General features: G+C 39.5%; 1 long non-coding RNA gene across 1 annotated transcript; it reads left to right on the top strand.

The window, feature by feature from the left end:
- Positions 1-4,467: 4,467 nt before the first annotated feature.
- On the top strand, positions 4,468-6,907 carry LOC122065094. The gene is made up of 3 exons (XR_006135905.1): positions 4,468-4,556; positions 5,385-5,456; positions 6,606-6,907. It is a non-coding gene; the product is annotated as an uncharacterized LOC122065094 (long non-coding RNA).
- Positions 6,908-8,456: the final 1,549 nt, after the last annotated feature.

Here is an 8,456-nt window from a genome sequence, read left to right as displayed (position 1 = left end):
ATTTAAAAGCAACCATACAGTACTTACTTTTGTCACTTTTTTTTTTCTTAAGTTTAGAAAAACAACCATACCGTACTTACTTTTATCACTTTTTATTTTTTATTTTTTCTTTTTTATTTGTACGGTTCTTATCCTTTAGTAATAATATATAATATATTACTTTTCTCGTTTCTTCAAAACAAAACGACTCGAGGAGAAGAAATTGATTTTTATTACTGATGGTACGGCCGATCGATTTTTCATGAACGAGGCTCTGATACCATTCAAAGAAAATAAATACGGAACGATTCATGAAGATCGATAAGCATGCACGACAAACACTACAAAATACACGTTTTAGGCATACCTGAATCCATGGTTGAAGAATAAGAACTCCTCAATGTCTTCTTGTATGCTCCTTGTACAACACGATCAATGTTGGTCTGGTCTACCTTCTTTCCCTTTTGCTTTTGGTCATTAGCCTCACTTAATGGGTCAGTGATAACTATATATAGGGGTGAGGGTAAGGACCAACCCTGCAATAAAATTAGGGTTTCCTCCCCATTAAGGAAACAATACCTTAGGTCCACACATAGTAATAAATATTTCATACCATTAAGGTGTGCTAATAGAATCCAATATCTCTATAGAGATCACTTACCAATAATATTGGATTCTTTCTGCTTACTCCATCTTTAGTCAACACCACTAAACCGGTTTTTTGGAAACAAATCTTTGACTATGCTAGCCCACCTAATTGAAAATCTTACAGGAGGCACCCATACAACTTTAACAATCTTCTCAGAAGGTGTTCTGCAAACTGACAGTCTAGAAACAAATGTTGAAAAGACTCCATATTATTGAGGCAAAGATGACATCAAGACACCAATGGTACACTGTGCTTGGAGACCATGTCGTCTGTAGGCAGGCTTTCATGTGCTAACCGCCAGCCAAAAATAGAAGATCTAGGATGCGGACCATTTTTCCAAACCAGCTTGGTCCAGGCGCAACTAGGAGATTTTTCGCTGATTCTTTCCCAAGCAGAGAGCACAGAAAACTTTCCCAACTCAGATAAAGACCAAACTCTTTTGTCACGAGTAGCCACCACTGGGAGAGGAATTGCCTTTACAAGATCGCCTACAACCCTTAATTCATTAGAGAAGACCAGTGGAAGAGACCATTGCCCTTCATCTAAAAAATCAGAGACCCTCGCCTCTAAATTGATAAAGTAATAATATTCACCATTTGAAGTGATATCAATTGGGCATCTACCTTTCAACCAGCGATCATACCAAAAACTGATAGGCATACCATCGCCAATGATCCATCTTTCTGAAGCATAGACAAAGTCCCATACATTTCTCAACCCAGGTAAGATTGAAGAAGAGATATTTTCTTTTTTGAGCACCCCATTGCTAATGACAAATCTACCTCTAAAAAAAGGAAGCAAACATAGAAGGATCAGATTTAATAATCCAGCAGATCTTTGACAGGAGAGCAAGGTTAATGTCCTTCAAACGACGAAAACATAATCCTCCTTTTTTTTGGTTTACAGAGAGAGTCCCATTTCACTGTAATAGCTTCAAAAGCATTCAAATCCCCACACCATATGAAATTGCGGATCCACCACTACATTAATAAAATCATGAACAAGGCCAAAGGTATACTGAAAAAGGTGTGTACAAGAATACTACACAAAATTGTCTTTACTAGCTCAACCTACCTGCCATTGATAAGAGTCGACTCTTCCATCCAGCTAGCCTTGATTTGAATTTATTCATTAGAGGAATTATAAACTCTTTCTTGACCCTGCCTTTAAAGATATCCGCCCCTAAGTAGCGAGTGGGGAATGCACACTCAGGAATTCCAAGGACATCCTTAAATCTTCCTTTTTTGCATGGCTAAATCTCACTTAGGAAGATCTTGCTTTTGTTAAGATTTATCTGTTGACCAGAATAAGCCTGATAAGAATTCAGAAACTCCTTAAGATTCCTGATCCTCTTAGCTCAACATTCATAAAGATCAACCAATCATCTGCATATAGAAGATGGGAAGGAGTATAGATGTTTCTTGGACCATGAATGCACTTCACCATTCTTTTGTTAGGAAGATTTTGCTGACCTCGGCACAGAACCTCCTCTGTGAGAATGAATAGCATTTGTGAGAGATGGTCTCCCTGACGCAAGCCCCTTTCCACCCCGAAAAATTCCATTAGACCACCATTTACAAGAATTGAAATCTTTGAGGATACAAGAATTTGATGTATCCCGCCAATCCAAACCTATGAGAACCCAAATTTCTGGAGTACATCGAATAAGAATTCCCATTCTACTATTTCAAACGCCTTATGAATATCCAGATTAAGGCCCATGTTGCCTCCATGGGTCTTGGAAAACATCATATTCGTAAGCTCTGATGCCACTCCAATATTGGAAAAAAATATTTTTCCTTTTTGGAATGCTCCCTGCTGTTCTGAAATCAGCTGATGCAAAATCAAAGAGAGACAAAATGAAAGGATCTTGGGACTTATTTTAAAGAAAGAATTCCCTAAACAAATAGGGTGAAACTGCCCAACCTTTCGAGCGTTATCCATTTTTGGGATTAATGTAAAAAAATTACAGTTTACCCCTCTCGTAATCACTCCTTCAATAAAAAAAAAAAAAAAAAAAAAAAAAAAAAAAAAAAAAAAAATCTTGATGGCAAGACATACCTTCCTTCCCATTATATCCTAGCAAGTCCAAAATAGAGTACCTGGGAAGCCATCGGGGCCTGGAGCCCTGGATGGGTCTAGATTAAATACAACTTTTTAAATTTCCTCAGAGTCAGGGACCTTTGTCAACATAGCATTATCTTTAGGAGTAACCAGCTCAGGGATAACAGAAATTAACTCATTAACCTTGGTAAAATTTCCACGCTTGTGGAAATTTTCAAAATGTTCAACAAGGTTCTCACCAATGACCGATTGGTCAGTATGAACTCCCCATCCTCAGACTGTAATTCTTGAATCATATTTCATCCTCGACGAATCTTGGTTGAAAGATGAAAGTATTTTGAGCAGCGATCACCTTCTTTCAGCCATTTAACGTGAGACTTTTCAGCCCAAATCTTCTCATGAAGTCCCATAGCCGAATCATATTCTCTTTTGGCAGCTTGCTCTTGAGCAAAAAGAATTTCAGAAAACCCATCCACTTCCATAAAATTATAAACTTGCTCTAAACCAGCTTTGTTCTATCAACTTCAAGGTCCACTTTAGGAAAGCTTCACGTGCCCAGGCCCTTAGAGGTCCTTTTAATCTTTGGAGCTTTCTCATCACTATAAAAATAGGAGTGCCCCTCACAGGGATCTCCCAAGAGTCTCTCACAACACCCTTAAAGTCGTAGTGAATAGCTCAAATTCTATGCATATGAAAAGGAATGTTTGTTGGCCAAGGAACCTCATTACATGATATAATAATTGGCGAGTAATCAGAATACCCGCAAGGCAGAACCCCCCAGCCATGTCTCATTGCAAAAACTCTTATCAAGCACTGTATGAACATTCCCCACTCTCCTATTATTCAACCAGGTGAATTTCAGCCTTGAAGATGGAATTGAAACAAGCATGCTCGAATCCATCATAGCTGCAAACTCTTCCAACGACCCCAAATTGAACTGCCCTGATCACGTTTCTCATGAGAAAAAAAGGTAAGCATTAAAATCCCCAAAAACCATCCAAGGAATTCCTGCTCTCAAAATAGAGCAGATGTCACACCACAATTGAGGCCTATTACTCCTTAAACAGTTCTCATGAACAATGGATAGAAAAAATCGATCACCTCCACCTTCTACATATAAGGTGATGTGTTAATCAAAAATGCAGGAAAGAGAAGGCATTAGTCAGTATGAAGCAGATGAGAAGGTCTGATCATATTGCCATTGCAAAGAAGTAAGGTATGAAGGTTTTATTTTGGAATGTGAGGCTCGTATGGCCTAAAGGAATTTATTAAGGGAGAAAACTCCAGATTTTTTTGTTATACCTGAGCCCTAAAATTCCTATTTTAAATGTACAAATGAGGTGTTGGAGGACACCAGTACCAATGAATACTGGGTAGCAGCCGTATTTTGCCGGGAAGGGAAGGATGATCCCACTTGCACCTGCGACTCATGCCTTAAAAATTGGAAAGGTTTCCAAACACAGAGGAAAAAGGTTAGTCAAGCCCTCACACCTCATGGGAAAATTCTTGAGGCTTAAATAATAAAATATACTATGAGGTGGGGCCCTACCACTCGCACCCGGGTAACTCAAACCCAATCCCAAGGATGGAACAACATAATTAGAAATAGATTAATATATTGGGACACCCCAAGGTGGGCCTGTTATTCCAAATTATAAGTTAATCTAGTCAAGGGTAGAAACCCATTATTTTTCCAAATAACCCTTAGTAACTTAAATGACTATATAAATAGAAGTCTTTGCCCATTCCTTTCATTCCTACCAAACTAAAAGCAAGAGAAGGGAAAAGGAGAAGAAGAAGAAGAAGGAGAAGAGCAAAGGAAGAGGAAGAAGAGAGGTGCAAGGGGGGCACCTACCCATCTAAGGTAAGCCACCTCCCTCTCTACCTTCTAATTGTATCGTCTCTCTCTCTCTCTCTCCCTTCCATTTGAGCCAATGGAGAAAACCCCCCAACCGATTCTCAGCCCCCATTTGTCAAAGTGCTAATTTGGGAGTGGGATTTGATTTTGGGGACTTGTCTTAGCGAGATTAATTTTTCAATTTGAACCCATGAACCCTCCCTAGTGAAATCCCCATTTCAAACCTCAATTCGGGCAACACAAAACCTAGAAATGGGGAAATTTCCTAAAATCCACATTCCCTCTTGTCAAGGCTACAAATTGGGAGAGGGGTTTAATGTAGGAGACTTATCCTAGCAAGATTGATGGATCAATTTGAGTCTATGCATTCTCCTTCATGATTTTCCCACTTAAAATCCCCAATTTGGGTAACTAAACACTAGAAATGGTGGATTTTGCCAAAATCCTCTATATCCCACCATTCAAACCCAAAATTGAGTTGGGTAAAATGAAATTAAATATATGTATAGTGGATTGGGTGATCACATAGGCCATTGGTGGTCACCACATAAACCCTTAACCGAAATTCCCAAAGTTAGCTTAGTCGCTACATGAACTTGGGGGAATTTGAGTGCATTGTGTAAACCTATCTTAACTAACCCATTGAATACACTTAATCGAGTTAATTGAGGTGGATAAAAGTCCCCCACATATAAATCAGCCCTATAGTCATAAAACTCCCAATTTGAGAATAATTTCAAAGAAAAGAGAAATAAGAAATGAAGCTAGAACATGTGCCTAGGGTCTCATTTTTCTACGGATCATTTATTTTCTTGAAAATCTTATGTATCCTAGGAGTAGAACCAAGAGGTGACAAGACAATGCAGCGCAAGGCCATCGGCTGTCCATCATCACCTAAGACTCAAGGTGAAGGGATTTTGTGTTATTTATGGCCTGTTTATAACATGTAACTCATGCATGTGTTTATGGTAATTGCATGTTAAATTAGTTTTTTGATTGAATATTGAATCATAGATGTTGATGATATTGTTATTTAAACATGATGTTAATGCTTATGGTCATGATGGATTGCATATTATAAACTTGTTCTATTTAGTGAATGTGATATTGCCTAATGGTATGATGGTGTGTGTATGAGTATGACTATGATATGGAATGTGGCATGTTAGAATGCATTGGGTTAGGATAACCACCCTGGTACTACAACTATTGCCAATAGGGGTTTGTGTATTGGCTATTCCATAGCACAACACGGAGACCTGAAGGGTTCTCCAGACTAGAACCATGACTATCCTACAGCTCACATGACCCAAAGGGGGTTATCTGGACCGGGACCGTGGTTGTAGGGTGGGATTATTCAATAGGGACTTGCGAGTAGCTGAAGGGGTTCTCTGAATCGGAACCTGTAGGCACTTGACTCGTAACTAGCATATATCGCTGGAAGACCGAAGGGGTTCTCCAGACCGATGAACCAGGGATATCCCCTATGTTGCAGTTGTACTAATACCCAATATTGACTTAGAATCTGTTGGGCTAGGAAAATAACCCGGGTGCTACAACCTTTGTCAATGGGGGTTTATGTATTGGCTATCCCACAGCACAGCACGGAGACCTGAAGGGGTTCTCCGGACTAGGACCGTGACTGTCCTACAGCTCGGATGACCTGAAGGGATTCTCTACACTGGGACCATGGATGTAGGGTGGGATTATTCATTAGGAGTTTGTGGGTAGCCAAAGGGGTTCTCCAGACTAAAACCTCAAGCTCCTGACTCGCAACTGGGGTATATCGCTGGAAGGCCGAAGGGGTTCTCCGGACCAGTGAACCAGGGATATCCCCTATGTTGCAGTAGCACTAATACCCATTTTGGACTTAGAATTTGTTGCTTATGATTGTTTATTAATAATTGGATCATGTCATTGCATTCATTTAATTTTATTAATATTGTTGTGGTTGAGCATTTATACTTGTCTCTATTTTTATGGAATGTTGTGATTGTTTGTGTACCCCTCACTGGGCTTCGTGGAACCTCACCCCCATTGTTGCCCCATTTTTAGATGTTGATTCAGGTAACCACCTGGAATATGTAGCTGAGGAGCCGGCTCTCTACGGAGGTGACATCTGGGATGAGGAGTTAGCTGCCCATCAGGACGGTTGCGTATGTGACCATTGTGTATTCAGAGCGTGCTGAAGATGAGAGTATCATCTTCCTTTTGACCCTTTTGTTTTACACATCAGAAGTAGCCCTAGCGGCATAACCGTAATTATGACTTCCGTTGTAAAAACTCTTTTAGTAAATATGATCAATATCATTAGGCTTCACCAGTTATGTATACTTGACTATTATTATTATCTTGTAATCGTAGAATCATTTCATAAATTTATGCACTTAAAGTATTGCATCGTGGATCTTGGATGGATTGTGGACACGTGAGTGTGTCCATGTCACCAATCTTCAAGTGAGTGGAGGCTGGGTGTGACATTTTTATGTCTAGCTGAACCCATGACTAATTCGTCGGGTTTCCCTATCAGACGTTTCGATAAGATGGGATTTGATATTGATTTTATATGTACCTCAAGGGCTAGGAAAGTTTCAAATTTATGGCTGTTATGGAGGAAAGGTACTTTAAAGCCTATTGTTGTTCCTACTGTTGTTTCAACCTCAGAAGAACAGATCACTATGAATGTAAATTGGAGAAATAAGATGGTTAGAATCTCAGTGATCCATGTCAGTTGCTTTAGATCAATTCACAGGGGACTATGGATTGATTTAGCTATTGTGGCTTCTTTAACTGAGCCATGGATGATGGTGGGAGACTATAATTCCAGGCTATCATCGCATGAGAAAAGGGATCCTGATGCATTTAGTATGGGGTCCACGGTCAAGTTCTCTCCTATGATTGATGCGTGTGATCTAATTCATCTGCCTTCCTAGGGTGCTAAATTTACTTGGACCAATAATAGGCGAAGAGGGAATGTGGCTACAGTTTTGGACAGGGGGTTTGTAATGAGGCTTGGCTGTCTCATTTCTAAGATTTTGCCCAAATGGTTCTTCAGAGAGAATTTTCTAATCACTCCTCAATATTACTAGTCTTTGAGGCGAGTCCAAAACCTCCAAACTGTCCATTCTGTTTCCATAAATTCTGGATTGAAAATGATTCTTTCTTGGGGATGGTCATTGAAGCATGGGAGCAGAGGATGGTGGGATCTCCTATATATGTGCTAACTCAAAAATTAAAAAGGCTAAAGCCTATTAACCAATCTTGGTCTAGGAATACTTTTCCTAATTTTGAAATTGAGTTGGTCAGCACTAAGGAGGCCCTTTCTCAAATTCAGAAACAAATTGATTCTCAGGGTCTAGATGATGCTTTGTTCGGGAAAGAAGCTGATGATAAAACTGAGTATCTTTTGGATTTAAAAAATATGAAAAATTGTGGGCAGAGAAATCTAGAATCAGATGATTGAAGGAAAGTGATAGGAACTCCCAGTTTTTCCACCTCTACACAAAAATTAGAAGAGAAAAAAATACTATTCGTAAAGTAAAGAAAGAGGATAATACTTTTGTTTCTGACAGAGATAGTATTGCTAGAATCAGAAGTGGGAACTGGGGAAGTGTGTTTATGAAAATGATGGGTGGAGAGAGAAGCTCTGATGGTGGAGATAGGGTTTTGGAAGACTGTGATCGGCCACCTAACTATGGGCTGCTGTTGACTATAGAAAACTTGCCAGAGGTTATGCGATCTGAGGGAAATAGAACTATGGGGGTGGTTCAAGAAGAAAATCCTTTGGTAGCATCAAAGGTTAGCTATTCCAGCATTGCTGGTAATGCTTTACCAGCTTTACCAGATGTTGAATCTCTTCCTGACCCTATTCATGCTGGTACGTTTACTAAGATAGTAGTCCCTCAA

Source organism: Macadamia integrifolia, unplaced genomic scaffold (assembly GCF_013358625.1).
Source record: "Macadamia integrifolia cultivar HAES 741 unplaced genomic scaffold, SCU_Mint_v3 scaffold188, whole genome shotgun sequence".
Classification (NCBI taxonomy): domain Eukaryota; kingdom Viridiplantae; phylum Streptophyta; class Magnoliopsida; order Proteales; family Proteaceae; genus Macadamia; species Macadamia integrifolia.
The sequence above is the reverse complement of the archived record's forward strand: the minus strand, read 5'-3'. Positions and strand labels throughout refer to the sequence as shown.